Source organism: Elephantulus edwardii, unplaced genomic scaffold (genome assembly GCF_000299155.1).
Source record: "Elephantulus edwardii isolate Elephantulus edwardi_28Jun2011 unplaced genomic scaffold, EleEdw1.0 scaffold00144, whole genome shotgun sequence".
Classification (NCBI taxonomy): Eukaryota; Metazoa; Chordata; class Mammalia; order Macroscelidea; family Macroscelididae; genus Elephantulus; species Elephantulus edwardii.
The window spans coordinates 6724640-6751590 of NW_006399894.1; the positions used below are offsets into that span (position 1 = coordinate 6724640).

The following is a 26951-nucleotide window of genomic DNA, read 5'->3' on the forward strand; positions in this document are numbered from 1 at the left end:
TATAATTTCAATTTTTATCTTAAAATGTAAACCTAAATATGTTTGGTGAAGTGGTAAAATAAATAGGAAAAATAAAAAACATCTGACCCATCCACTAGACATTAATTTTTGCTGTTGTGATAATAAATCATTTCGTAAGGGGGGGATATCTGAGAATGTAAGAAGAGTCTATAATTAGATTCCATATTGTGGGTGAATTTTTAATTCATGTCTGTATAAATTATTTCAGTCCTTCTATGTGTTAATTTCCTTCCATATGCACGCATCCTGTAGTGGCAAGTAACTGTAAAGAATCTTTGTAAAAGCAAATTAATACTTCTTTGCTTTTGTGATTTGCTTCATTATTTCAACTATTAATTCATTTGACAATGTCTAAATATTTCTACAAATTAGTTATATTAGTAAACTATTTCTAATTACATGTCACTTAGAAGGCTACAAATATTACCCTCTCTGACAGGAAAATAGGAAAGAGGTACAGGAATAATGACAGGAAATGAGAACTTGCGTGTGTGTGTGTAAGTAGGAAGAGAGCTTAAGCAAATAAAATAAATGTAGAATATGAAGTAATATTTTATCAAATTTCCCCCAGGATTTTTTTTTGTGGGAAAAAAACCATCTCCATTTATTTTGTTTCATATACATCCATAGTTGATCCCCCAGGATTTTAATTAGATATATTCTTTACAATAATGTCTTCTAAATTAAAGTAACATCATTGTTAGCTGTGTATGAAGAAGGGGGAAGACAGGAATAATATGAATCCTTATACTATGGATACTAGTGTATCCTCTACATACCTAGATTAGTTTATGAGTTATTATGACTAAATGATAATAAGTATTTCCATAACCTATAGAAAGTCACCAAGAAGGAAATTTCAAATGTCTGTTTAAAAATTTTTGCAGGTAAATCAAGTTTGTTCAGCTCTTAAGTCATATGACTTACCTCCTAATTGTTGTTGTTGTGTACCTTTGAGAACTGACCAATAGCTGACCCATTGGTGGGTTTTCAGAGGCAGTTAATCACAAGGGAGGAGACTGCCCTTCTATCGCCAGCACAGCAGGTGGTGGAACTGAACCATCTGGCTTTTGGGATTGCAGTGTGCATATTATTACCAGGGGCCACCAGAGCTCCAATTAGTTTGAATAATATTCAATTACAGTCTAAAATTTTCACTTCTAAAAACAGTCAGATTTGACTAAATAAAAGTATGTCAGATTGAAATGAAATATACTTAAAGGAAACTTTAAAGGAATTTTTATAGTAATACTTCATTTGCTATATTTATTAGTTGGTGTGTCAGCATGATTTGAGTTGCAATACTGAGATGTGCTATGGCCAAAATTTTGAATGATCCAGAACACATTAAAAGAACATGGAGAAAATGCACAGTCTCTGTACCAAAAGGAACTCGCCAGTGCTGAAATATTTAAAGTAGTACCATATGACTAAAAGCCAATGGTGATAAAGGAAGAAGTTCAAACTTCACTAAAGGCTTTGACAAAAAAGAAGGCTCCAAGAATTGACGGAAAACTAATTGACATATTTCAAATAAGAGATACAGCTCTGAAATTGCTCACCAATCTGTGCCAGGAAATATGGAGGATATCTACCTGGCCAACTGACTGGAAGAGATCCATATTTGTTACCATTCCCAAGAAAAGTGATCTAAGTGAATGAGGAAGTCACAAAAATACATTAATGTTAAATGCAAGCAAAACCTAGCTGATTATCAACCAAAATCAGCTGGAACAGGACAGTGACAGGCAATTGCTAGAAATTCAAGATACAATTAGAAGAAGCTTCTGGACCAATTGGCAGCATCCTGATGGATGGTGAAGAGATTGAGTCTGTTCACAGTTTTGGTTTGCTTGGATCCACAGTCAACACTCTTGGCACCAGCAGCCAGGAAATCAAAAGACATATTGCAATGGGAAAATCTGTGGTTAGAGACCTCTCTAAAGTATGGAAGTGCAAGGATGTCAGTCTGGAGACTAAGGTGCACCTGATACATGCCATGGCCTTTGCAGTCACTTGTTATGCATCACAGAGCTGGACAATGATTAGAGATGAAAGAAGGAGAATTGAAGCCTTTGAGGTGTGGTGTTGGAGAAGAGTGTTGGATATACTATGGACTGTTAATAAAATGAACAGGTTTGTCCTGGAGAGGGTGAAACCGGACTGCTCCTTGGAGGCAAAGATTCTGAAGGTTCATCTGACATACTTTGGACATGTCGCAAGGAGGGACCAGTTCTTGGAGAGGGACATCATTTTTGGGAAGGTGGAGGGACAGCGAAGGAGAGGAAGATCCTCAATGAGATGGATTGATTCGGTGACTGGACTAATGGGTGTAGGTGTATCGGATAGTGAGATTGGCACAGGATAAGGGAGAGTTTAGGGCTGGTGTACATGAGGTCATTATGAGTCACAGGTGACTCGAGGCCACATAACAACAACAACAATAATTATGGCATCAGGGATAGATAATATTGCTGATGTCAGAAGGACCTTGCCTGAAAGTAGAGAGTATCAAAAGAATGGCTATCTGTGCTTACTGATTACGCAAAGGTATTTGACTGTGTGGATCATAACAAATTATCACTAACATTGAGAAAAAAAGGGAATCCCAAACAATTGTGTACATGCTAAACCTATACCTAGATCAAAAGGCCACTGTATTAACAGATCAAGGGAATACGGCAAGGTTTAAAATTAAGTAAGGTGTGTGTCCGAGTTGAATGTTTTTCCATACCTATAAAATCTGTAGGCTGAGCAAATCATTTTATAAGCTAGACTCTATGAAGAAGAATATGGCAGCAGGATAGGAGGAAGTATTATCAACAACCTGCGTTATACAGATGACACTCTCAACAATTTTATCTTGCTTGGATCCACAATGAACAAACTTGGTTCTAACAGGAGAGCAGGAGATGTATTGTAGGGAGAAACTTTGCAGTCAGGGATCTCTCCAAATTACTGAAGGGTAATTTTGCCGACTAAGTTTGGGTAAATTTGATGACTAAGATGTGTCTAATGACAGGTGCAAAGATGACAATACTTTGTCTCACATACTTTGAGCACTATTAGGAGAGGCTATTCCTTAGAGAAAGTAGAAGATTGGTGAAAGCGATGGAGATCCTCAACCAGATGGATTGACACAGTAACTGATGCAATGAGCCCATGTGTCTCAGAAATAGCTATCATGGCACAGGATAGGACAGGGTTCATATCTATTTTTCATAGGGTCGCTATGAGTCCTAATCAACCAAAGAACATTTTTATTAATGGCAACAACAAAGGTATTTTGGTTTTGAGGGAAAATCAGAAGACAAGCTCAGACCCTGTTTCTGTCAATTTATGTTTATTTAGGACATTTGTGTTTTTGGACCACTGACTGACTTCTCAGTATTACAATTACCTTACCTTGAGAATATCATCTATTTTGAAATTTCTGAAAACTAAAAGAAGAATAGATAACTTTAATTATAAAAAAATTCTCTTTATATAAAAATCAAAATCAGAAGTTTAAAAATCTAAAGTATTTTTTTTGTTTTTAAATGCTGTGGAACAGGTAAACATTTCCCAGCTCAAACACTCTTGAGAATATCAGTTACTGGCCCAATGTTCTGAATGTGCTTTCTATAATGGGTCTGTGATAACCATACGCTTGCTTACCCTGTATTCTTTGTAAAAAAAATGAAAAATAAATTCAACTCCAGATACACAGACACAATTATCATTTCTGAAAAATCTATGTGAGCACAACTCTGAATTAAGCTGTGTCCAATGTTTTATATGCAAAAAATAGTGCTGATCTTCAAACAGACTGTGCTACAAAGTCTCATTTTAAGCTCCTAGTTTGAAAAACCACTGGAGGCTCAGCAATGGGTTGGTTCCAACTCAACTGTACTCAACAAGAATATTTGATATATAGAAATATAGTGTGTGGTGGCTAGATTTTGCTCCTCAGAGTAAACAAAACGTGCTTTTATGAAATAGGAAACTATGCTTTAACAGTTTAATCCTCCTCTCTTTTCTTTCCTTTAATTTTTCTCTCTTTAAATCTTTTCCTTTTCAATTACTAGAAGTGTTGGAACCTTCAAATAGATATTATTTGGAACAGTTAAAACTGCTAATATTTAGCAAAAATAATAATTGATCTAAAGTGCTACAAATGATTATATATAAAACTTAGCTTGCTGTAAAAAACAACAAGGTAGTAAAACCACTGTGTACGAGAAATAGATATGATCATATTTATTTTCATATTAGCAGTTAATGAGATGTAAAGCTAATGGTATTATACACAATTAAAAAGGAAACAGTTATTGAACTAGAGAGACAGGAAATAAATATAATTTCTGTGGATAATAAATGTTTCAATATTTCAGCAACTCACTATTTGTATTTCATAAGAATCAAATATAATACAATAATTTGTTATAAAAATATAAGAAAAGAAAATGTTATATCTTGTATTTTCTTGAAGAGGAATATAGTGTGTTCCAGTCATAATATTTAAAAATGGATGGCGGGTTTCTAATTTCTAAATCTAATAATGAAATGAGATAAAATATATTGATTGGGACAAATAAAACCCTCTTCTAAACCTGGCCAGTCTGTAGAATTACATAAATAATAAGCAGATTTTTCATTCCCCTTTCTCTTTGTTTGCAATCACATAGATATAGAACCAAAGCTTGTCTTTATTCTGTTTTTTAGTCATGAAATAATGAATCCCATGTTTTCATGTAGCATTATCCTGGTCCCAGCTAGAAGACAGAATGAATAGAAGTTTCCCATTATTAGAATAATTAAAAATTATCATCTTGAGATGGTAAGGATTTTTCCATGTGTGGTGACACTAAGAATAATGTATTGTGACAATCGGTGTCTTTTAAAAGGTAGTACAAAATTAAAAGAAACATATAAACATAGAAGAGGTACCCAATAATTTAAATCAATAGATTAGTTAGATCAGTAAATCTAAGAAATTTAGATTTATTTGGGAAAAGGCAAAAATGCTTTTCAGAAATACAATAGTAGGAATCACAAGACTATGTGGGATGTTCACTTCTAATTTACATAATTACTTACAAGTCTTGGGAAGAGAAAAGCAGCCCAGATACTCAAAGTGCACACGGTAACAAATTCTAATTGCTAGTAGCCAATGTTGATGCTGAGAATCTTCGGAGTTTCTTTTGACAGTTAAATATTACATCACAAATAAAAGAATCAAGTGAGTTAATGTATGCAATGTGTCAGAAGGTTGTTCAGTAATTTTTAAAATATTTCTGCTTTAATATTTTCATTTGTTTGATTCTAAACTACCTTCTTCATTCTGTGTGGGATAAATGAACAGCTGCAGCATCCTTTTTAATCAAAGTAATGTCTAGTCATTAGTCTTTCATTACTCCTACTCTTTATCTTATTCCGGTAAAACTCCTGCTCAAGCAACACTGTTTAAAAAACAAAACAGAACAAAAAACCAAAACAAACAACCAAACGTGTGCAAACACAAAAACGATCAACAAAATATAAAACTATAAAGGTGCTATATCAAGAAAGCTATGATTTTGGTTGTTAATTTGCAAAAGCATATTTAACCCCTCAATATCCATTTACTCTAATTTTCTGTTTCCTTACCTGTAAAACAGAGATTATGAGAGTCAAAGGAAAAGCTACTGGTCAAGTAGACTAAAAACTAAACACTTAAATGTAAAGTAAGTATTAGAGAGTTGCTATGCATCATTGTCAATTTGTTGAACCTAACAACAATTATTGAGTATTCAAAGTTAAAATTGTAATTATTCTAAAAGTTCTTTTTAAAAATTTTAATTTCTTTCTCTGTGATCTGCTGAATTGGATGGTTAACTGGTCATAATTTGTCTGACTTCAACAAACAAAAGTTACTATATTAAAAATTAATATTCAATAGTGGGACTTTCTTTTGGGCCTGACAGCCAGCCTGAGGGATCAATCACCCTCCTCTCCTAAAGCCACTGACTAGCAGTTTGTGCCAACAGATATCAGATGAAAGAAGCGAGCTGCCTAGAAAGCACATAAGTCTTAAGGCTGGAAGAGGGGCAGACCTAAGTAACACAAAGCTGCTGGGTCAAGTAACATTTCTTGTTGACCAGAAACTATAAAAATCTCTTGTTTACACTTTGTCTATATTGATGCTATATTGGGTCCCAACCTGCCCACACCTGGGTGTCAATTAAACAGCATGTTGCTACATACAGCCTCCAGTATTGGCCATTGGCATATTTTCTGCCTTAGACACAATTAAGGGGCCAAAACTAGAACCTTTCAAATAATATATTTTATTATAGCTGTGATTTTTTTTTAAAAAAATGAAATCTTCAAAGCACCTAAAATTTGTACTTGGATCATTTATCCTAAAATGTATCCTGTTTATTATTTAAATGAATGAACCACATATGAGCTTACAGTTGAATGTCTACAGTACTGGAACATTAATCATTACACATTAAAATATTGTTTTATTGCCTTTGAAGTCTATTCATTAGAATCATAAGCTTCAAATCCCTCAGGGATTGATTTAAATACACATTACATCCCTCAGTGCTTAACATTTGGCTTTAAGATTTAGAGCAAACTTTATAACTTCTTAAGTATTTAGTAGACATCTTTGCATTGAATTCTAAATTTGGTAGCTCAAAGATCACCTTTTTTTTCTGTTTCTGGAAAATATTTTAACCTAAATAGTTTCCTAAAATAGGTACTTCTAAGTTATGGATAGATACAGATACCCTCACATATTTTGGACATATTGCTAGGAGGTGATATTCCTTGGAGAAGGACATGATGCTGGGAAGGGTGGAGGGCCAGAGAAGGAGAGGAAGACCTTCAACCAGGTGGATTGACAAGGTAACTGCTGCAATGGGCTCTTGTGTGTCAGGAAATGTGAGGATGGTACAGAAAAGGACTAGGTTCAGATCTTTTGTTCATAGGGTTGCTATGATTCATACTCGACTTGATGGCACCTAACAACAACAACAACAGCAGCAAAATTATGCCCTATCTCTGTATTCTGTTTGATTCCTGAATCTAAAGGTAATTACTCTACCTCAGACACTGTGAGGTGTCATTATGCAAATAACACAACCTTGCTTGCTGAAAATGAGGAGGATCTAAATGCTTGCTGCAGAAGGTCAAGGACTGTAGCCTTCAATATAGATTGAAGTTCAACATTAAGAAAACAATGATTCTATGCACACCAAGGAGTTGGAAACAACCTAAGTGCCCATCAACAAAGGAATGGATATAGAAGCTCTGGTATAGTCACACAATGGAGTATTACGCCGCATTGAAAAACAAAGAACTCATGCAATATTATTCAAAATGGGTTACCCTGGAGGACATTATGTTGAGTGAAATATCTAAGTTACAAAAGGAAAAATACGGCATAGTACCACTGTTATAAAACAGGACTGACATTGGGGTTGCGGGGAGACTGAAAAGATAGGATAAATAATGTATACTGCATTGAGACAGACGAGGGAGAAAAATGTTTAAAAGGGATATGTGACTAGGTATTTTTGTCATGAAAGGAGTCTAGAACGAAGGCTGCATAGTGCAGTGGACCTGGTGGGAGGGATTGTAAAATAATGAAAGAATTTTTCTTTTACTTTTCAAAGAGAAGAGTGTACTGGTGGGGGGGAGGGGTGGGCAGGGAGAAAAGTGCAAAAATGAATGAACGGAAATTAAAAAAGAAAAAGAAAACAAAAATTCTGACCACTGGGCTGATTGGCAGCATCATGATAGATGGTGAAGAGATTGAGATTGTTAACAGCTTCAGTTTGCTTTGCTCCATAATCAACACTCTTGGTACCAGCAGCCAGGAAGTGAAAAGAGACAAATTGCATTGTGAAAGTCAGGGATCTCTCCAGAATACTAAGGAACAATGATGTCAGTCTAGAAACTAAGGTGTGCCCAATCCAGGTCATGGTCTTTGTAATTACGTGCTTTGTATCAGAACACTAAAAAAGTGACTACGGATGATAGAAGGAGAATTGATGCCTTTGAGCTGTGGTGCTGGAGAACAGTACTGACTGTACCATTGACTGCTAGGAGAACTCAGAGGTTTGTCCAGTAGAAGGTGAAACCAGGCTGTTCCTTGGAGGCAAGGATTCTGAAGCTCTGTCTGACATATTTTCGGCATGTTGCAAAGAGGGACCAGTCCTTGTAGAAAGATATCATGCTTGGGAGGGTGGAGGAAAAGCGCAAGAGAAGAAAGTCACTCAATGAGATGGACTGAATCAGTGACTTGGATTATGAGGGTAGGTGTGTCAGAGACAATAAGGTTGGTTCAGGACAGAGCAGGGCTCAAAAAAAAAAGTACATAGGATCACTATGTGTTGCAAGCAACCCGAGGGCACATAACAACAATAATAACTCTATCCAATTTCTTACTGTAGTTCCTTTCAGAGTTATTAGCGGTTACAGCTAGGCACCATCTAGTTCTGGTTTTTCAACCGTGTTAACCAAATTTGGGAGAATGTCATTGTCCAGTCAAGCCTTGCAAGATTGACTTGGCTGCAGCTTTATATCATTCTGAGTTCTAGGACTCAACTATAAAATGTTATGTAGACAAACTGTGAGGCAACCACTGTTTTATTTTTAGAGAGTGGACAAATGTTATTTTGTTGTCAGGTGCCATTAAGTAGTCTACAACTATGACAACCCCGTGAACAACAGGTCGTAAACTTGCCCTATCCTGTCCCAGTCTTGTGATCTCTCTCCACTATGCTCAGGCCCACTGTTTCAGTCACAGTGTCAATCCATCTCTTTGAAGATATTCCTCTCTTTATCTGACTCTCTTAGAGTGATGTATTTTTCCACCTAATGGCCCCTTTCAAACATCTGCCTAAATTATGTAAGACAAAATTTCACAACTCTTGCCTCTCAGGAGGACAAGTCCAGATAATTTACGTTATACCATACAAAGTATTGAGGCTGCTCAATAGATGTTGACATATTTTTCACGTTGAACTCTCACAGAGAAAACCACAAAAAGCAGTTTGCTTTAAGACAGGTAGAACACACAAGTAAAGAGCAAACAAAAATCATTAGCACTTCCATGAAGAAAGAAAAAAAATAAATCTACAGTTGAACACACTGCTGTGATTTTTATAAGACCAAGTCTAAATGAGTCCTCTAGAGGCTTCTCTCAACTAAATTGTCACTAAAAAGCCTCCCTTGTTAACACTGACAATATCATATGGCATTTTAGACATATCAGAGCCAGGTTTTTTAACCTTTCTTCATCTGAATGTAACAAATGCCCTCAGTAGCATCAAAAGAAACCATTATTTCTATTTTATACATGAAGAAATTAAGAGAAGAGACTAATCTAATTCCCCAGAGTTAGGGCTAGGTCTCAACTCTCTATTCCTGCTGCAGAATGAATTTACTATATTACAGAACATCTAGGACTGAGAAAATGGTTATTTCTAGAACTATGCAAAGTACTGAAGAACAATGGTGTCTCTCTGGAGACTAAGGTGCATCTGATACAGGCTATGGTCTTCGCAATCACTTGTTATGCATCAGAGAGTTGGACAATGACCAAGGAGGATAGAAGAAGAATTGATGCCTTTGAGCTGCGGTGCTGGAGAAGAGTACTGAGAATACCATGGACTGCTAGGAAAACAAACAGATTTGTCCTGGAAAGGGTTAAACCGGGTGGCTCCTTGGAGGCAAGGATTCTGAGGCTCCATCTAACATACTTTGGCCATGTTGTGAGGAGAGACTGGTCCTTGGAGAGGGACATCATGCTTGGGAGGGTGGAGGGACAGCACAGGAGAGGAAGGGCCTCTATGAGGTGGATTGATTCAGTGACTGGGATAATCAGGATGGGAGTATCAGAGACAGTGTGATTGGCACAGGACAGAGCAGAGTTTTAGGGCTGTTGTACATAGGGTCGCTATGAGTCGCAAGTGACTCCACGGGACATAACAACAACAACAACATGCTAAGGTACCTACCTGAAAGGAAAGGATGAGTTTTGAAAACACATTTCATTTTGCACAAACCCACCTTAATTATCACACAAGTTTTACAAATATGAAAGTAATTTTTTTATGTTGTTGAAGTTAAAATATCCATGGATATTTTTCAAATTAATCTTAAAAGTTTAAATAGTTTAGTTGTTATTTACTAGCCAGTAAATTGTTTGGTTTCTTTTCAAAATGGTTTTGTTTAATAGTACCTAAGGAGTATTGGTGGCCTAGAGGCAAGAAGCTGCATTGCAATTTCGAAGGCACACAGTTCAAATGCACCAGCTGCTCGAGGGAGAAGGATGAGCAATCTCCTCCTGCGTGACTAACTGCCTCTGAAAACCTGCTAGAGGGTCAGCTACAGGTTAGCTCCAACTCTATGGTACACAGCAAAAACAACAACACAACAAATAGTACCCATAACAAAAATACTTCTAAGTAAACCTAATGCACTAGATTAGAAGTCAATGTTAGTTCACATAAACAAATCATAGTAAAGAAGTGACAGCATGAGTTGAGGTCAGTAAGAAAGGGTCTCTGCAACCAGAAGGACAGGATAAAGAGAGTAAGGAAAAGAAGAGGACAGATCAAAACTGTTCTCCATTATGACCAATATGCATTGATTAAAACATATTTCCTTTTGTGTCATAAATGTATACCTGCATCATAATCATCTTATTTTACACTTAAATGGGGCAAAAAATTGATAAGAACTATTTTAAAGACATCAAAATCTAGTTCATTTAATAGAAAATAAATTTGAAGTGATATTATAGTCACCATCAAGGCTGAGAACAAATAACCACTTGCAATAGTTCACATAATTATATGATGGCAGAGCTGGAATATGAATCAGAAGCTCTAGCTCCATAATGTACATTCTTAAAATTAAGGACTAAATCATTTTTAAAATTATAAAATCCCATAGGTTCATGTCACACCTATGTTGGACCAAGAAGCAGTTGTCAGAACAGAGCAAGGAACACTACTGCATGATTCAAAATCAGGAGAGGAGTGTGTTAGGGATCTGCCCTGTCTCCATACCTTTTCAATCTATAAGCAGAATAGATCATTCAAAAGTTAAACTTTATGGGAAGGTATGTGGCATCAGGATTGGATGAATCATCCACAACCTGTGTTATGCAGATCACACAACCCTACTTGTCAAAACTGAAAAGGATTTGAGATGTTTACTGCAGAATGTCAAAGACTATAGCCTTCAATATGATTGAAAATCAACATCAAGATGACAATTTTTTTTAAATGGGAAGCAGGGGGGAACTCTGGTAGCCTAGTAGTAAGAAGCTGTGCTGAAATTCCAAAAGTGCGTGATTCAAATCTACTAGATCCTCTGCTGGAGAAAGATGGGCAGTTTCCTGCTGCACCAGTCAGATTCGACTCAATGACACACAAGAAAAAAAAATTTAAAACAAGAAGACGACAAAAATTCTCACCACAAGGTCCATTGGCAGCATCATGATTGGTGGAGAAGAGACTGAGATTGTTAACAATTTCAGCTTGCTCAGTTCCATAGTCAACACTTTTGGCACTTGGTGGTGGGGTTGTTAAATGCCATCAAGTCATAGATGACTCATAGCAACCCTATGAAGGAAAGATGTGAGCACCTTTCATAGAGTACCAGAGGCAAGCCATTTCAGAAGTGGATGTTACTCCTGCTTCCAAGCTTGTTTTAATTGGAAAGCTCCACCAAACATTGTCTGCCATGGGTAATCATTATCACATTTGACACATCACTGTCACAGTACCATCACAGTGAGTTACCTCTGTACAGCAATGCATAGACCAGTGCAATCTTGGCACTGCTGTTGTTGTTGTTGTTATGTGCCATCGAGTCACTTGAAACTCATAGTGATCCTATGTACAAGAGCCCTAAACGCTGTTCTATCCTGTGCCAACCTCACCGTCTCAAACACACTCATTCCCTCACTCACAGAATTGATCCATGTCATCGAGGGTCTTCCTCTCCTGGGCCGTCCCTTCACTCTTCCAAACATGATGTCCCTCTCCAAGGACCAGCCTCTCCTTGCAATATGCCCAAAGTATGTCAAACAAAGCTTCAGAATCCTTAACTCCAAGGAGAACTCCGGCTTCATCCTCTCCAGGACAAACCTGTTTATTATCCTAGCAGTCCATGGTATATTCAACACTCTTCTCCAGCACCACAGCTCAAAGGAATCAACTATCTTTCTATCATCCCTATTCTCTGTCCAACTCTACGATGCATAACATGTAATTGTGAAGATTATATCCTGGATCAGATGCACCTTAGTCTCCAGTCTGACATCATTGCTCTTCATTACAAGTATTTCTGAAAGTTCTCTACTGATATACTGTTCTTTTTTTGGATAATTTGAAATTAATGATACTGTTGGACAGTTTGCACACTCTGATGGGTCACTTTTTAGGGGAATGGAAATGAATATGGATATTTTCTAGTAATTTAGCCAGGTATTTTTCCTCCAGATTTTCTAGCACAACCTGGTTAGCACATGTAGGCCTGCATCAGCTTGCTGAAATTGTTAACTGGTATTCCATCAATTTCCTATTTTGCTAATGAGCAAAATGGATCTGTATCAGTCAATCTTTTTGATACAGTGACTCTGTATTCTTTCCAACTTCTTTTGATGTTTGCTGGATCAGTCACTATTTTGCCCACAGTATCTTTCAATATTGAATGCAAGGTTCATGTAAGGAAACACGTAGCAAGTTATTCTCTCTTTATTTTTTTTATCTCATGCCCTTATCACATTTCCCTATAATACTTTCCTTTGTTTTCACAGGCTGCCTTTTGAATTCAATGCTTTCAATTTGTTATTTTTTGTCTTTGTTAAGGTTTCTAATTAATGGCATTCTAGTGTAATATACGAGTCTCTTCTAACATCCATTTCTGTCTTTTCTTCTTAGTCTTTGTAATGACCTTCTGATTTCTTCATGGATGATAACTTCACTATAATCCCACAGCTCACCTAGCCTTCAATCATTTGTATTCAATGAGTCCAAGCAGTTCTTAAGATAGTTTTCAAATTCAGGTGAGATAGACTCAAGGTTATATTTTTGCTCTTATGGATTTGTTTTAATTTTTTTTAGCTTTAATTTGAACTTGCACAGGCGTTGGTGGTGGTCTGTCATTTCAGGATAGGGTAAAGTTGTGAGTCATTGTTCACAGGGTCACTATCAGCTGTCACTTTGACAGCACTGAACAACTACACACACACACACACACACACACACACACACACACACACACGTGTCAATATTGCAAAGAGAAGTGAAGTGGTAGAAGTGGTAGGTTATAGACAGAAAAATGTAAGAAGGAGCTAGAGAGACGTAAGTGAAAGAGAAGGTTATTCATTCTGAGTTCAGTGTGCTATTTCAGCAGGCTTCTTCAAGGTGAGTAGCTTCTCTAGTTGTAGTGTCCAACAATAAGGGTGGATTTTCCAGGATCTAAATTCAACAGCTTCTTCAGTGTCCAGTTCCAGGAGTGTCAAGTACCCAACAGCCTCAGGAAAAGTGTTTTATCTTGCTGTGTTGTGAAGAGTTTAGTCTTCAAAGTGGCTTCCTCAGCCACTGAATTTGACTTTGTTATGTAGTTGGGCAGGAATATGCAAATAGGGCATGTTAACCCAATGATAAAGGGATTGGGTAGCCTCACTAATCCACGAGGCAATTGACTAGTCCCATTAATCCACAAAGCAATTGCCTAGTCTCACCAATCCACAGGGGATTGGCTAGTCTCTCCATTAAATTGAGCAGATCCAGCAGCAGAAAGATAGTCTCACCACCAGCAAAAGAGAAGGAGGCATGCAGTGGGCACCTCTGTGATGTCAAAAGTTTATCATTCAAAATGTCTTTCTCAACAAATAATTAGTTGTGTATTCTGTGCTGAAGTATTTATTGTATTAAGGAGAGGGGATTATGCCACACCCGCCTCGCTGTCCTCTCTGGCCACGACGCCTGTGTGACAAAATGGGTCGTCCGTGCCTGTACGGGGTCTCTGACCTCAAGGATAGCATAAGAGGGAATCTTGCAAGCCCTGTGCTTGTGAGTGGGCTGATGCCTGGATATTTGTTACAGATGGGTCTTCGTAATCCCGGGAAACCTCTGGAAATTAAGTTGCTTCTAGGATAAGAATGGGAGTTTCTGGGGAATAATCAGGGGAACTTCACCAGAACTGGGATAAAGATTTAACTAAAGTCCTTAATCAAGAATCATTTGATGTTCCTGGAAATGATAATATACAAGATGAAAATATAAAAGAAATTGAGATTGTTCTTAAAAGTATAATTTTGAATATGATCTTTGAGTATGTATCTAATTCCTCTTTTGTGATATTTGCAATTCATATTTAGTAATGTAATTGTATATTAGGAGAAAGTTTAGACTAGTTTTAACAGCAGAAAGTCATAGTTAATGAGAATAAAACAGAGAGGTTTAAGAAAAGACTCAAAAGACAAACTTCTCTAAAAGTAAAGGTCTCTTCAAGAAATAGGAAATATTACCAGATAAATAACAGGTGGTGGGAAGAAAGTACTTATAAAGGACCATATGTCCTGCCAACTCCAACACCAGTACCTCTTCCTTATACAGACGTTTTGTATTCCAAGGAAAAAGAATTGAATATTACAAGTTAACTTGGTAAAAACAAGTTAAAGGAAGTTGTACGCCTTAGTGCACATTGCCAAACAAAAACAAATTAAAATCTTATGAAACAAGTTGCAAAAGCTATTGATAAACATAGGAATGGTCCAGAGTGTAGGAAAATAGATGTTAAGATTCGTTAGGTACAGTACAAATATGAGTACAAAGGCAAAAACAAAGGTGGCTAAAATACAGTGACACAAAGTAGGAGAGGAAAGGAAGTGAAATGTAAACCATTAACCATTGTCTAGCAGATGACCAACATAAGGTCATTGTATTTCTTGTTCAAAGAATGTTTAATAGCCGATGCTATTATTTAGTAATAGAAAATACTTTCTTTTTGTTTTTTCTAGTTAAAATCTTATGTGAGCTTTGTAATCACAAAATGTTGGCTATAAGTCAAGTTTAAACAAGTTTAAATGTATAAAAAGCAAGCTTTTAGCATAATAAATCAGAGCTCTCTACATCATCCTGGTGTGCAGACTCTCATTTTCGCCGACTTCGTCCCTCACCTGCTCTTCACCAAGAAACCCCTTGAGTTTCTTGTCACGACCGTGGTCGGGTGGTCGGTGACAGGACTAGGGTGAGACACAAGCCCCAGTCTACTAGAAGCTTATATAAGCTCACGGGCCCTCAGTGCTAGCTCTCATTTTGGGACTTCTGCCTTTCCAGTAACACTGCAACTTATAGTCTATCTACAACGCTCAACACTTTATTAAAAACTGGGCTGCCTACAGTCATATGAGTCATTCCTCTAATAGGTTGGAGCCTTTGGGAGACCTTCCAGTGAACCACTAAACCCAAAGGACATAGAGGAACAAGGGAACTGAATAAAAGAGGAACTGTTCAGATAAGAAATGCTGGAGTTATGCTGCAAATCTTATGCTTGGCACTTATTTTAACTGTTTCGCTACTAATCTTAGCAGAACAAATTAGGAATACACAGTGCCTTTCAGGACCAAAGGTTATTGTCTTGCACCAGCTAGACATACAGCAGCAGAGCCACCTAAACTTATAGCAGCAACAGAAATAGCCAGAGTAGAGGACTAGAGACTTGATATGAGACAGAGATGACCTTGGGACTGCTATCCTTCTACCTTTGCCCATGTTTACTAAAGGACTGGAGAGTGTGAGAGAGAGCCATAATTGGCAGGGCTAAAAGCTTTGTAACACTGGCGTGAAGCCACAAGACTCTAGACTGAGTTACCTACAGGCACATTTCCAAAGCTATCCTGACTGCTTTTGATAATCCTTCTGACTTTCTCCATATGGTTCTGTGTGGTCTGTGAGCTATCATATTGAATTTTGGACCCAGTACAGCAGTAAGATTGGTAGTCGGATGAGTAAAAATAGGTGTGGGAGTGTGGCGACATTTGTTTCACAGATTTTGTTTCCAGGGAAAATTCCTTTTAATGTAGTTGACATTGTGAAGACTTGGAATGCATCAAGATCTGGAGGATAGAGTTCAAGGAAGTTCTGCTGACACAGTCTCAGTGACCTTCTAAATCATCCAGTTATGCCTTCTAACAATGTCTACGTCTCAGTCTGAGTTTCTTCATATCAGTCCTATGAGTAGTCATCACTACTTTTATCTACTATTGTATATTTCTTAGAGCTGTTTCCACTACATACGAGCAAATACCTTGTTCTCCAATTCTCTACTATAGTTACTGCTTTATAGTAAGCTAACACTTTTCAAAGTTTGTGTTATTTTTACTCCAAACAGGGCTATAATTAGTAGAGTCTTATAAAGAGGAAGTATGAGTATGCAGATATAAACTAAGCTTTTGAAAGTTTTGACTATAAGAATGGTTAAGCAGATTAAAAAAGTGAGAATTAAAAATAGTACATAGAAGGACACCTTGTAGAGTTTTGCAAAATTAGTAGATGGTGGACTTTACATGTAAACTGGCTATCAAAACTTTTTTTTTAAAAAAAGGAGTAAAACAACATTAAAATTCAAAATGCTTCAAAATTAAAAGGCTATTTAGTGATTCAGAAGAATATTGGTTGACTCCATACTATTGTTTTGAATACTTTATAAAGAACACAATAGCAAATTCTGTGCACTTCTTCCTTAGATGTAAAGGTATCTCTTAATATAGGCAAACAACACGCCATTATGTTAAATGTCAAAGTAGGAGGTGGGGGTGGGGTAAAATCTATAGATAGCCAAATTACACAGTACAAATGTATAGCTTTAATCTGTTCATTTGAGTTAAGGATAAAATTCTGATAATCTGAACAACCAAATTAAATTATATGTACTTTAGGAAACATACCTTTTATTAATGTACTGATTAAATGAAAAAATAAAAATGTTTACTCAATGAAAATTTAAATTCTGAGTTTGTGTTCCTCATTACAGCCATAACTTTGAGAATCATCAGAATGAAATGCATATACTGGTAAATTTTATTAGTGTTTCAATTTTGCTTCTTAGAATAACAACATTTTATATTCTGTGATAGTTTCTGAAAGTATTTATCATAACTTGGAAAGGCTATCTATCATAGGACCACACAATAACAGAATAGAATCAAACATTAGTTCTTCAATTGACAGTTAATGCTAAATAAACAAAAGTTGTTTGGTTTTTCTAGGTAAATTAAAACCAATTAGAATAAACTACTACATTTAAAATATTAGTGTATTAAATAAAGGTAAATTTTTTTTTAAATCACTTAGTATAATAATTGACAAGTATGGAGAAAAGAGTCATTCATTCACTGTGCCTTTATTACGGGGGAAAGAAAAAATTACTTTATACTATTGATTTATGTTTTTTTTTAAATTTCCCATACTGTGATCTACATAATTTCTGCTTTCAACTTTAAGCTATAATTTCTGAAAAAGTGATTTATTCTTTGAGTGTCATTTTCACAAGGAATGGATATTTTCCTACATTCTCAGTTTTAATCAATAAAAACGACAGTATACATCAAGTATGAAGTTTCCCGCATTGTTGTTACGTATTCACCTTCTGAACCACAAATTCCCAAGAGTTCCACTTTTGAATTTCAAGGTATTTATACTATTGAAAAGGAATCCTGGTGGCACAATGGTCAGTCAGTTGGCCGCTAGCCAAAAGGTCTGTGGTTTGAGCTAATTCAGTGGTTGTGGGAAGGAAAGGTTTGTCAATCTGCTCTGTAAACATTACAGCCCAGAAATCCCTTTAGGGCACTTCCATCCTGCCATATGGAGCTTTTGTTTATAGAAAAGTGGCTCAAAGGGACATAACAAAAGCTTATTTACTGCACATATAATTGTTGTTGCTATTGGGTGCTGAGGTGCTAAGTGCTACTCTTAGCAACCCTAAGAACAATGACTTGCTTTATCCTGAGCCAGTCTCCTCCACTGCCAAAATCACTGTATCAATCCTTCTCCTCTTGGGTCTTCCTCCTCTGTGCTGATCCTCTACCCTTCCAATATGATGTCCTTCCCCAAGGACAGGTCTTTCCTGGAAACGTCTAAAATATGTGAGATGGAATTTCAAAGTCCTTGAGCCCAAGAAACAACCTGTTTTAATCCTCTTCAGGACAGATTTTGTTCTCTTATGAGTTATTAATTATTGTTAATATGTAAGACAAATTTCAAGAACAGAACAACAATCTATAACAATCTGTCTTGGGGGGAAAAGAAATCTTTATAAGAAAAAATGGTAAATACTGGTTTTCTCTAAATTATGGAATAAAATTAAATATACCTTGGGTTAAACATAATTCATCAATGAAAATCTCTGACTAATAAGGAAAAGAGAAGGGAAAAAAATCCTATCAACAAAAACTACAGATCTATAACAAAAACTCAAAAACAAATTAAAGCACAAAATATAAAAAAATAGAAATAGATGAATGCTTTTCTACTTACTGTTCTGACCACTGAGCTGCCTTAAATTATAGCATTCTAATAATTTTCATACAGATCTTACTCATTTTTCTTGTTTTTGGATTATAGATAAATCCAATTTGCAAATATATAATCTAGAAAGGGTAGATGTCTAAAAGATAGAATATTTAAACATTTTACACGCGCAAAATTTAGAGAACTGAAATATTTTCTTTATGAGCAAGGAGATACTGCATGGTTCAAAATTGGGAAGAGTATCTGCCAGAGATGTATTCTATCTCCATACCTTTTCAATCTGTATGCGAAAGAGATCATCCAGGACGCTGGGCTGTACGAAGAGGAATGTGGCATCAGGATTGATGGAAGAATCATCAACAACCTGCGTTATACAGATGACACAATCCTTCTTGGTGAAACTGAGGAGCACCTGAAGTGATTGCTGCAGAAGTTCAAGGATGGCAGACTTCAATATGGATTGAAGTTCAACATCAAGAAAACAAAAATTCTGACCACTGGGCCAACTGGCAGCTTCATTATGGATGGTGAAGAGTTTGAAGATAGTTAACAGTTTTAGTTTACTTGGATCCACAGTCAACACAATTGGTACCAGCAGCCAGGAAATCAAGAGACAAATTGCATTGGGAAAGTCAGTTGTCAGGGATCTCGCTAGAGTATTGAAGAGCAATGACATCATGTTGGAGACTAAGGTGCACCTGATCTGGGCTATAGTCTTTGCATTGCATGCTATGCATCAGAGAGCTGGACAGTGACTACTGATAATAGAAAGAAAACTGATGCCTTTAAGCTATGGAGCTGGAGAAGAGTGTTGGATAAACCTTGTACTGCTAGGAGAACAAACAGGTTTGTCCTGGAGAGGGTGAAGCCAGAATGCTCCTTGGAGTCAAAGATTCTGAAACTTCTTCTAACAAACTTTGGGCATGTTGCAAGGAGGAACCAGTCCTTGGAGAAAGACATCATGTTTGAGAGAGTGGAAAGACAGTGCAAGAGAGAAAGACAAACAATGAGATGTATTGATTCAGTGATTGGGGTAGTGCAAGTAGGTGTGTCGGAGACAATGAGGTTGGCACAGGATAGAGCAGGGTTTAGGGCTCTTGTACATAAGGTCGCTATGAGTCACAAGTGACTCAATGGTATGTAACAGCAACAACAACAACATGTAATTGTCTATTATACAAGACAATGAGGGATTGGGTTGTTGTTATTATTGTTAAGTGTTGCTGAGTCAAGCACAACTCATATCAACCCTACCAACAAAAGATCTGAACCCTCTTTTGTCTTGTGCCATCCTCACACTTCCTGACAAAAGGCCTTTGCAGCAGTCACCCAAAAATCCATCCACCTGGTTAAGTGTCTTCATCTCCTTCCCCAACCCTCTACCATTCCCAATATAATGTCCTTTTCCAAGGAATAACACTTCCTAGCAACATGTCCAAAATATGTGAGGCAAAATCTCATCATTTTTGCTTCCAAAGAGCACCCTGACTGTACCATCTTCAAGACTTATCTATTTGTTGCTTTGGCCATCCATGTGATGTTCAGTGTTCTTCTCCAACACCACAACTCAAACGTGTCAATTCTTTTCTGTCATCCGTATTCATTGTCCAGGTTGCAGATGCATAGCTAGTAATCAGAAAGACTATGGACTAATCAGACACCTTTGTCCTCAAACTGACATCACTACTCCTAAATAATTTAGAAAGATCCCTAACTGCAGATTTTACCTTTCCAATGAGTCTCCTTATTTCCTGACTGCTTTGTACAAAAAAAATGTTAATTGTGGATCCAAGTAAAATGAAGCTGTTGACAGTTTAAATCTCCTCTCCATCTATCATGACACTGGTAAGAATCTTTGTTTTCTTGATATTGAGACACAATTCATACTGAAGGCTGAATTCTTTGATCTCCTGCAACAAGTGTTTTAAGTCTTCCTCACTTTCAGCAAGTAAGGTTGTGTCAATTGCATAAATCAGGTTATTTATGAGTCTCCAGCCAATCCTGATTTCACATTCCCCTTCACAGAGTCCAGCTTCTCAGATAATTTGCTCAGTGTATAGACTGAACAGGTAGGGAGAAAGAATACAATTCTGATGCACTCTTTCCTAATTTCAAACCACACAGTGCTCCCCTGTTCCATTTACACAGCAGCCTCCTGAACCAGGTATAGGTTCCACATGAGCACAATCAAGTGCTCTGGGATTCCCATTCTTCTCAATGTCAGCCACACTTTTCATGATCCACACAGTCAATTGCTTTCGCACAGTCAATAATACACAAAATAGACATTATTTTGAGATTCCTAACTTGATTGTGTTTGAAGAGAATGTTATTCTAAGTGGTGTATGACTTGTCTGTCAGTGTGCTGTACTGAGATTATGTTTGGTTGCTGTGCTGAGATTACACTTGATTGCTGTGATACTGAAATCTTTGCCTCTGGTATGTCAAATTCCAAGAGTTTTCCATCATGGATGAGTTTTGATGAACCTCCCTGATTAAGACAGATTTGGTAGCAGGATAGGCCATCTACTTCCTAAATGAAAGGCTTTTGAAAACCCTATGAACACTAAATAAAGAGGATAGTTATAGTAGTGTAGTGGTAAACCCAGATTGGAAGTCAGCTGAAAGGAGAGTTTGGGTGACTGAATAATATTTTATATTCAGAGCCTGAAAAAAGTATAAATATTCAAAATCCTTTAAGTTTATTATAGTATAACCTCACAGACTCTCTCTTTTTTTGTTTTTAGTTGACTTCATAAGATAAATGATACTCAGAAATAATCCTAGTAAAACAGACACTAAGCCACTAACTACACTTTATGCTGAGGCTCAGAAATATCCTAAAGAGTGAAAAAGTAGTAACTGGGTTATAGATCAAGATGTGGCCCCAACTTTATGCTGAAATCTTAACTATAAGTATTTATGAACATGACCTTGTTCAGAAATATGGTCTTTGATAATGTTTTTATTTAAGGTAACAGAAAGGCATAGCAGAGTATGGTTCTTAAACCTATCTATCTGAGTGGTTTCCTTATAAAAGAGAAATGATAGAGAAAAAGATAGTTGGAACGAATCTACATTTATCCTTCTATAACACCAGGGATCCTTACTTAATTAAAAGTTAGCAATAAATCTTTAATTTGGCTTGGTTTTAAGCATAGCCTTTTACTATTTTGTTATGATTTTAGTAACTGTTCTGTTCTAGCTACTCTAACTTACAAGAACAGACTGATTTTAATGGGATGAAGTATTCTTATAATTAATACTGGCAGACAGGCCAGTGTAAATATTTTTTTCAATTGAAAAGAAATGACTATTTTTTAGGATAAAAAAAGGTGAAGTTGTTGTGTAATTTATGCTTATCTTTTAAATATATGTGACTGTAACATATTCTTTTAGTCATTCATCAAATATCTATTGATAGTCTATTAAACTCTGATGCCCTAATGGTAAAGAATTGTGCTGCCAACCAAAATGACTAAATTTTAAATTGAGCAGCTATTCCACAAGAGAAAGACAATCTCCTCCCAAGTATTTATAATCTCTGAGAATTTGCTGGAAGATCAGCTATGTTATGTTCCAACTCAATGTGATATAATAGCAACAACACACATTACTAAAACACAGGTAGTATATCTATAGGTTCAAATTCACCAGTACAGTTCCCATGTGATTTACAGTCCTAGAAACCCAATGGAGAGTCAACTACATATTGGTGCCAATTTGACAAAAGTTGAGCACGTGCCAAGAATTTCTAGTGTCAAAGTTTGTGGGCCAATCCAGTCATCAGCCTGTTTTATAAATAAAGCCTTACTGTTGTGCAGCCATGTTGATTTGTTTTTCTCTTACCTATAGTTGACTTGGGATCTTGTGACATAACTGGGTGTCTTGGACAGAGATCTTATCGTCTACCTAAACGTTGATTAAATAACATATTTTCATTAAAAGGAGAAAAAATATGGTTTTGCTTTCAAGATTTAGTATATTAAAAACTTTTAAAATAATAATCTAGTGAGAAGAAATAAGCTATGATACTGATTAGTCCAGTTAAAGATAGTGAGGTAGAGTAATTAATGTTTGGTGAGCACTCACTAATCCTAGTCATTAAATTTACTACAACTTTGGGAAGAACAGAAAGAGAGAAATCACTAAACAGACTTATGGTCAGCAGAAAGGAAAATCATAAAGTTAAGCCGTCATGTAAATTAAACCCAGGAAGTCTCTAACTCACTATTCTCAAACTCTCATTAATTGTACAAATCATAGAAATAAACTGGCAAGAGAATCATTCCATGCATTTAAATTTCCATTATTTTTAAGAGTAATGACAACCAAAGACATCTTCAGAGTACTGAGACATAATTTACAGAAGAATTCTGGTACCAACAGGCACTATCATGATGGATGGAGAAAGGATTGAGACTGTCAACAATTTCATCTTACTTACTAGGATCTACAACGAATAAACTTAGTACCAAAAGAAAGGAGATCAGGAGATGTATCACACTGGGAACCTTTTCAAATTATTTAGGAGTAAATGATGTCAATTTGAGGACTAAAGTAGACTTGATTCCAATCATGATTTTTTTTCCCCAATCACTTATACATCTGAGAGCTGGACAATGACTCAAGATTAAAAAAGAATGGATGTCTTTCAACTGTGGATTTGGAGAAGAGTACTGGATATTCCATGGACTACAAGAAGAATGAACATTTATGTCTTGGAGAAGATAAAGTAAGAGTGTTCTTTGAAGGCAAAAATGATGAAGCTTTGTCTCATATATTTTGAGCTTGTTTCTAAGAGAGGTTATTCCTTGGAAAGGGACATCATGTTTCAGAAGATGGAGGGGCAGCAAAAAGAGGAGCATTCTCAGTCAAGGAGGTTGACAGTGACTGCAGCAATGGACTTGAGTGTATCACAGATTGTGAGGATGATATAGGATAAAGATTGTGTCCAGACCTGTTGATCATAGGGTCACTCTGAGTCATAATCAACTCAACAGCACCTAACAACATCAACAACAACTTTATCAGTAGGGAACTCTACTGGCTTCTTGTTACTGTTGAGTGTGATTCATAATGACCCTATGAACAACAGCTCTGAATCCTGTTATATACCATACCTTCCTCACAATCTCTGACACACTCATACCAATGCTATAGTCACCGTGTTAATCCCTCTTTTAGTAGTAAGGAATTGTGCTACTGACCCAGAGGAATGTGGTCTGAATCCACAGCTGTCCCAAGAAGGATTTGTAACCTCATTGCACGTGATTGACTGTCTCTGGAAACTCACTGGAGAGTCAGCTATGGATTAATTCCAACTCAATGACAAACAACAACAATTCGATTTATAATATAATAAATACTGTGATAAAAATTTAATTTCAGTTTTAAAATTTTGCAGTCCACAGTCAACACTCTTGGCACCAGCAGCCAGGAAATAAAAAATGTATTGCAAAGGGAAAGTCTGCTGTTAGGGACCTCTCTAAAGTATTCAAGAGCAAAGGTGTCTCTCTGGAGACTAAGGTGCGCCTGATACAGGCCATGGTCTTTGCAATCACTTGTTATGCATCAGAGAGTTGGACAATGACTAGGGAGGATAGAAGGAGAATTGACGCCTTTGAGCTGTGGTGCTGGAGAAGAGTATTGAATGTACCATGGACTGCCAAGAAAACAAACAGATTCATCCTAGAGAGGGTTAAACCAGGCTACTCCTTGGAGGCAAAGATTCTGGGGCTCCGTCTAACATACTTTGGGCATGTTGCAAGGAGAGACAGGTCTTTGGAGAGGGACATCATGTTGGGTAGAGTAGAGGGACAGCGCAGGAGGGGAAGACCCTCTATGAGGTAGATTGATTCAGTGACTGGGGTAATCGGGATGGGTGTGTCAGAGGCAAAGAGATTGGCACAGCATAGAGCAGGGTTTAGGGCTGTCGCTATGAGTGACAAACAACTTGACGGCACATAACAACAACAACAATAAACAACAATCAGAATCGTGGCCAAAAGTGAAAATTCTATTCATGAGTGGTTCTAATACAAAGTGTGCCTGGTCACAGAGAACATCAAGGGCATATGGAGAAATTTTGTTTGTTCACTAAGATTAACAGTTTTCATTGTTTCTCCCAAACACATTAGGAAAAAGTCTAGATCACAAATTAATATCTTGATACCAAAATATGTTTGAAGAGACCCTGGCCAACTGGCTAGAAGAGATCCATATTTGTTCCCCAGCCCGTGGCGAGAAGCTATGCTGTATTCCTGCAGGCACATGGTTTAAATCCATCTACTGCTCTGCAGGAGAAAGATAGGCAGTCTTCTCCTGTGAGATTGTCTCTGAAAACCCACTGAAAGGTTAGCTATAGATTGGTTCTGACTTGATGGTACACAACAATATCATTAATATTCCATGCAAACCAAATATTGCTGAAGATTATCCCGAAATGGCTAGAATAGTGCATTGTCACAGAACCACTAGAAGTTTAAAGTTGGTTTTGAAGAAGTCTTGGCACCAAAGAGATCACTGCTAATGTCAGAAGTATCTTGGCTATAATTAGAGAATACAAGAAGAATATCTACTTGTGTTTTATTTAAAGGCATTTGACTGTGAGCATCATAACAATCTATGACTAATATTGAGAAAAAAAGGAAACCCTTAACTATGTTTATACAAAATCTATACCAAGATAAAGAAGCTGTTGGCTGAGCAGAGCAAGGGAATAATGTGTGGTTTAAAATTAAGTATGGGTCAGAGTCAAATCCTTTCTCTATCTTTAAACCTGAATTCTGAGCAAGTCATTCAAGAAGCTGGACATTGAGCAAAAACATGCAGGAAGAGGTAACAACTGCATGTGTTGTGCAGATTAGACAATCTTGTTTACTGAAAGTGAGGAGAACTTGCGATGCTTGTGGCAGAAGATCAAGGACTACAGCCTACAGGCTTCAGTAGGGGTTCCATCTCAACATCAATAAAACAGTTCTCCCCTGGACCAATAGGAAACATCATGGTAAATTAAGAAAAGATTGAAATTGTCAACAATTTCCTCTTACTTATATCCACAATCAATACCCTTTTACCAGCATACAGGAGTTCAGGAGACATATAAGTGCCGTCAAGTCGGTTGTGACTCATAGCAGTTTTAAGTCCAACAGCCTCAAATGTGCTCTATTCTGTGCTAATTTCACCATCTCTGACACCTCTACCCTCACTACCCTGGTCACTGTATCAATCTATGTCATTGATGATCTCCCTTTCTCCATTGCTTCACCCTTCCAAGCATGATGGCCCTCTCCAAGAACTGGTACCTTCTTGCAACATGCCCAAAATATGTCAGAAGAAGCCTCTGAATTCTGGCCTCCAAGAGCCAACTGGCTTCACTCTCTCTAGGATAAACCTGTTTGTTCTCCTGGTCATCCATGGTGTATTCAACACTCTTTTCCAGCACTATAGCTCAAAGGCATAAATTCTCTTTCTATGATTTCTAGTCATCATACAGATCTCTGATGCATACCAAGCAATTGTGAAGAAGATGGCTTGGATCAGGTGCATCTTAGTCTCCATACTGCTGTAATAGCTCTTCAGTACTCAGAAGAGGTCTCTGACAGCAGACTTTTCCAGTGCAATTCGTCTCGTGGTTTCCTGGCTTCTGGTACCAAGAATGTCGACTGTGGAACCAAGCAAACTAAACCTGTTAACAATCTCAATCCTTTTACCATCTATCATGATACTGCCAATTGGCAAGTGATGAGAATCTTTGTTTTCTTGATGTTGAGCTTCAATCCATATTGAAGGCTGCCATCCTTGATCTACTGCAGCAAGTGCTTCAGGTCCTTCTGAGTTTCAGCAAGCAGAGTTGTGCCATCTGCATAATGCAAGTTGTTGATGAATCTTCCTCCAATCCTGATGTCACATTCTTCCTCATACAGACCAGCCTTATGGATAATCCGTTCTGCATATAGACTGAAAAGGTATGGAGACAAAATAATACACCCCTCGTGTACATCCTTCCCAATTTTGAACCATGAAGAATGTCTATCCGTGTTTCATTAATTATTCAAAGGCGTTTGACTGTGTAGATCATAACAAACTGTGGCTGACTCTGAGAACAATGGGAATCCGAGAACATTTAATCACGCTAATGAAAAACCTATACTTGGACCAAGAGGCAATTGTCAGAACAGAGCAGGGTAACACTGCATGGTTCAAAATTGGGAAGGGTGTACGCCAGGGATGTGTCCTCACTCCATACCTTTTCAACCTGTATGCAGAGCAGATTATCCAGGAGGCTGGGCTCTATGAGAATTGTGGCGTCAGGATTTGTAGAAGATCTATTAACAATCTGCGTTATGCAGATGACACCACCCTGCTTGCTGAAACTGAGGAAGATCTCATGCACTT

General features: G+C 37.1%; 1 protein-coding gene across 2 annotated transcripts in view; it reads right to left on the bottom strand.

The window, feature by feature from the left end:
- Positions 1-26951, bottom strand: part of CCSER1 (coiled-coil serine-rich protein 1) — a 1860678-nt gene that overhangs the window by 1135955 nt on the left and 697772 nt on the right. The gene's annotated exons all lie outside the window — the stretch shown is intronic.